Source organism: Diceros bicornis, chromosome 37 (genome assembly GCF_020826845.1).
Source record: "Diceros bicornis minor isolate mBicDic1 chromosome 37, mDicBic1.mat.cur, whole genome shotgun sequence".
In the NCBI taxonomy this organism is placed as follows: Eukaryota; Metazoa; Chordata; class Mammalia; order Perissodactyla; family Rhinocerotidae; genus Diceros; species Diceros bicornis.
The window spans coordinates 4,105-9,658 of NC_080776.1; the positions used below are offsets into that span (position 1 = coordinate 4,105).

The window sequence follows — 5,554 nt, forward strand, 5'->3', positions numbered from 1 at the left end:
ACACCTACCAAACTTTCCCCATCCAGTTTATATGATGGGAACTCCATTTTTTCAGAGTCTACATGGCTACTTCCTTACCTCTATTGCCAACAATAAAGCTAGTATAATTTACTCAAACTTAGACAAGAAATTGGTCCTCTGCTCACAGCTCTCCACAGACTCCACTTTTCACTCATAGTCCTTAGAATGGTCTACAAAGTCATGATAAATTGAGTCTAATCTGCTTATTTCTTCATATATATATATTTTTTTTTTCTTGAGGAAGATTGGCCCTGAGCTAACATCTGTGCCAATCTTCTTCTATTTTGTATGTCGGATGCGCTTCCACAGCATGGCTTGATGAGTGGTGTGTAGGTTCGTGCCTGGGATCTGAACCCACAATCCCTGGGCCACCGAAGCGGAGTGCATGAACTGAACCACTAAGCCACCAGGCCAGCCCCTGCTTATTTCTTCTTGGACCTGAACTCCTATTGCTCTCACTTTTTATCAGTCCATAACTTTTATACAAGCTGCCTTGCTGTCCTCAAACAGACCAAGAATGTCACACCTTAAAGCCTTTGTCTGACTGATCTCTTTGCCCCAAGTGCCTTCTCCACAGATGTCTGTACAGCCAGCTACTTCCCTCCCTTCAACTCTCTGCTCAAATATCACCTGATTTTGAAACCTCACTCTTTTTTAAAAGTGCAATCTCGTAAGAATTCACAAACCACTTTCTCTTGCAGATTTTATATTTTGGGTTCTCCCATAGTACTTATCATTTTAACATAATGTTTAAATCAGTTTCTGTCTGTCTCACATGGATAGAATGTCAGCTCACCATGGTCAGGGGCCTTGTATGTTTTGTTCACTGGTATAGCTAAAGCACTTTGAATAATCCCTTGCAGTTAGTCAATACATATTTGATGAATAAACAAATGAAGATGGTGATCTAGGTCAATGAACAGTCTGATTTCTAATATTGAAAATTTTGCTTATATTTGTTTTTTATTTGATGTTATGTGAGAGAAACTGCAGATAACAAAGGATTAGAGCAACTGAATTGGAGGAAATGTGAATTACAGGTAAATTAGAGAGAAAATTGAGTTTGGGGATAGTTGGAAGACAAGCAGGGAGAATTGTGGAACAAACACTAGTGTTAAGAAAATGACCAAAAAGATTTGTAGAATAAGATATTTTTGCATAGAAGTTAAAGATGTATTATGCCTAGAATTCCATTTGGTTTCTCTTAGCAGGTGACAGAGTCAAAATGTATAATCTTTAAATCATTGTACAGGGCAGCCTTCATGATTTTGCCATTAGGTTGTAGACAATAGGATTCAGAGTTGGGGGAACTACTGTATAGAGTATGAACATCAGCAGGTGGAGAGGAGAGGAAACATCTACTGCTGGCTTCATTAGGCCACCACAGCAGCAACAAGAAAAAAGAGTCATGATGTCCACGTGAAAAACACAGGTGGAGAATGCTTTGGACTGACCATTGGCAGATGAGATCTTCAGAACTGTAGAAACTATGTGAAAATATGAGAGAACATGGAGATAAAACAGACAAAGCTCAATGAAGAGGTAATGGCAACTGCTCACCCCTCATCTGAGCAAGAAAGGCGGAGTAACTAGGGGATCTTGTAGAAGAATTGATGCACCAGACTGGGTACCTTGAGAGGCAAGGAAATTGTTGAGGCTGTTTGCATGATTCCAGACACTCCACCCCTGAAGCAAGAGTAAGTGGCCATCTTGATGCAGTCACCCCTCTGAATGATGACTTCATAGTGCAGAGAGTGGAAGATACTCACATAGAAAGCACAGACCATCACCGTAAGCAAGTCTGTCTATAAGAAGCCACTAAGCAGTAATGAAGTATGAGAATAATGTCAACAAGGTGGCAGAATAGAGTTTTCAGCCCTCATCTCTCTACAGAAACACTGATTTTGACAACTTACCGTGGGTGAGAATACCACTGTGAGAGGCCAGGAGCCCAGAGGAGAGATACCAGCACCTTTTCGGAGCACATAAATGTGAAAATAGGTGCACAAAGAGAGTCAAAGGAACATTTTTACTACCTGTGTCACCCCTTTCCTAAGGTAACACAGCTCAGTGCCAGGAGAGATCCCCTCACTCTGTGATTTCTCCCATGGGGAAAAGTGAGATGCTAATTAGTGCCCATTTTCCCCAGCCATACAGGACACTGCCCAAAAGGCCCATTTTTTCTCAGTCACACAAAACACTGAGAGGATCTGCATGGTTGATTAGTGTGGGGCAGGGAGGAGCAGAAAAAGGAGCAAAAGCTCACAGCAACTAGGTGCTGAACTTACCAAATGGCAGTGATTTCTACTAAACACTCTGTGCACTCCACCAATAGGCCCACCCATGAACTTCATGGGATGTATCACCTGTGGATCCCCTCAACCAGCACTTGATGGCCCCCAACAACCCATATGTCCAGCAGACTCTGTATCCAATGTCCCACATGCCCATGCAGACAGCAGGCTAAAACCTCTGCAGATTATACACTAGTACATTTCAACAGCTGGCTGGACTCAGCCATGTTGACAGAAGGCACAAATCTTGACTATTTCAGACCAATGACTGAAGGAAAACAAATAGAAATCTCTCAACACTTACCCTAGTCTGCAAGTTTAGAAGAAGACATACAATCTTATAACTTTCCTCCAAGAGGGAACAAGGAGAGTGGAGCTGGAGCAAAAATGGTTCTAAGAGGAAAGTTCAAAGCAATATAGGCTTACCTCAGGAAACAAGAGAAATAGTAAACAAACAATTTAACTTTACACATAAAGAAGGTCAAATACCGTATGATCTCCCTCATTAAGTAGTAGATAATAGCAACAACAAACAAACACATAGAGACAGAGATTGGATTGGTGGTTACTAGAGGGGAAGGCGGGAGGGAGGAGGGCGAAAGGGATAATTTGGCACATGTGTGTGGTGATGGGTTGTAATTAGTATTTGGGTGGTGAACATGATGTAATCTATGCAGAAATAGAAGTATAATGATGTACACCTGAAATTTATACAATGTTATAAACCAATGTTACTGCAATAAACAATAACAACAACAAAAGAAACTAGAAAAAGAAGAACAAATGAAGCCCAAAGTTAGTAAAAAAAGGAAACAATAAAGATCAGAGCAGAAATAAACAAAATAAAGACCAAAAATACAACAAAAAAGATCAATGAAACTAAACGATGGTTCTTTGAAAAAGACAAAATTGACAAACCTTTCACCAGACTCACCAAGAGAAACAGAGAGAAGGATTAAAAAACTAAAATCAGAAATAAAAGAGAAATTACAATTGATATCACAAAAGATCATAAGAAAATGATATGAACAATTATATGCCAACGATATGAATAACCTAGAAGAAATAGATATATTCCTAGAAATTAGCAATTTTCTAAGACTGAATCATGAAGAAATAGAAAATCTGAACAGACCACCTACTAGTATGGAGACTGAACCAGTAATCAAGCCCTCACCCCCCAAAAACAAACTCCAGGACCAGATAGCTTCACTGGTGAATTTTAGCAAGTATTCAAAGATTTACTACATATCCTTCTCTAATACTTCCAAAAACTTAAATAGGAGAGAAAGCTCCAAACTCATCTTAAAAGCTAGCATTACCCTGACAAGTATACCACAAAAAAAGAAAATTATAGGCAAATATCCCAGATGCACATACACACAAATATCCTGAACAAAATATTAGCAAATAAAATTTAACAATACATTTAAAGGATCATACACCATGATAAATCGATATTTATTTCAGAGATGCAAGGATGGTCCAATATCCACAAATTAAAAAGTGGAATACAGCACATTAACAAAATGAAGAATAAAAATCATATGATCATCTCAATAGATGATATGAGTGAAATTATATGATATTTGTCTTTCTCTGTCTGACTTATTTTACCTAGCATAATACCCTCAAGGTTCAGCCATGTTGTCACAAATGGCAACCATTTTATGGTTGAGTAGTATTCAGTTGTATATATATACCACATCTTCTTTATCATTCATTCATCTATGACACGGGTTTTTTCTATATCTTGGCTATTGTAAATAACACTGCAATGAACATAGGGGTGTGTATATATTTTGAGTTAGTGTTTCATATTCTTTGGATAAATATACAGAAGTGGAATAGACAGATCATATGGTGGATCTATTCTTAATTTTTTAAGAAGTCTCTATAGTGTTTTCCATAGTTGTTATACCAGTTTACATTCCTACCAATAGTGCACAAGGGTTCCCGTTTCTCCACATCCTCTCCAACACTTGCTATTTCTTGTGTTTTTGATAATAGCCATTCTAACAGCTGTGAGGTGATATCTCACTATGGTTTTGATTTGCATTCCCCTAATAGTGGTGTTGAACATCTTTTCATATGTACCTTGGCCATTTGTATGTCTTCTTTGAAAAAATGTCTATTTATTTTCTCTGCCCACTTTTAACTGAGTTGTTTTTTTGTTGTTGTTGGGTTGTATGAGTTCTTTATATATTTTGGAGACAAATTTTGGAGAAAGACAAATATCATATAATTTCACTCATATGAAGAATTCAAAAAAACAAAACAAAACCCATAGTTACAGAGAATGGATTGGTGTTTTCAGAGGGAAATGAGGTTGGGAGATGGGTGAAATGGGTAAAGGGTGTTAATTGTATTGTGATGGATGGTAACTTGAATTTTGGTGGAGATCGCTTTGTAGTGTATACAGATGTTGAATGTCGTCCACCAGAAGCTTATATAATATCATATACCAAAATTTGCCCAAATTAAAAATAAATAAATAAATCACATAGGCAATAAAACCTGGAGTTACAGAAAAAAAGAAGAAGCCAAACACGGCTTCTACCATCCAGGAAACAATGGCAGGTCCTAAGCCTGAACTCACTGAAGAGCAGAAGAAAGAAGTTCAGGAAACATTTGATCTCTTCCCTACTGATGGAAGTGGGACCATCAGCATGAAGGAGCTGAAGGTGGTCATGAAAGTACTGGTGTTTTTACCTAGGAAGGAGGAGATGGGGAATATAGATGTCTGATGTGGACAAGGAAGGCACAGGGAAAATCAACTTCAATCACTTCCTGGCCATGATGACTCAGAAGATGGCTGAGAAAGACACCAAAGAAGATATCCTTGTAGCTTTCAGGCTCTTTGATGTTGATGAAATCTGGAAGATCTTTTTCAAAAACCTAAATCATGTGGCCAACTAGTTAGGGGAAACCTCACTGATGAGAAGCTGCAGGAAATGATAGATGAAGCCCATCATGATGGAGACAGTGAAGTGAATGAGAAGTTTCTTTGGATCATGAAAAAGACCAACCTATGTTAAATGTGGTTTCTCAGGCAAGCATGTGTAGAGAAGGTGAGGGATCTGCTGGGTTCCCTGCTCTGTTTTACGAAACCTTGTGTTAGAGGACAGTGCTATCCATCCTCTTACACCCTGATTTGTCTATCTACTTCCATTTCCAAATCTCTGGCTCAATTATAAATTTTAAAGATGCCTTTAATGTTAGTTTTGGTTTTTAATTCT

At 38.3% G+C, this 5,554-nt stretch overlaps 1 pseudogene; it reads left to right on the forward strand.

Moving 5' to 3' along the window:
• The first annotated feature begins 1,530 nt into the window (after positions 1–1,530).
• Positions 1,531–5,353, forward strand: LOC131399227 (centrin-1-like; annotated as a pseudogene).
• The last annotated feature ends 201 nt before the right edge of the window (positions 5,354–5,554 follow it).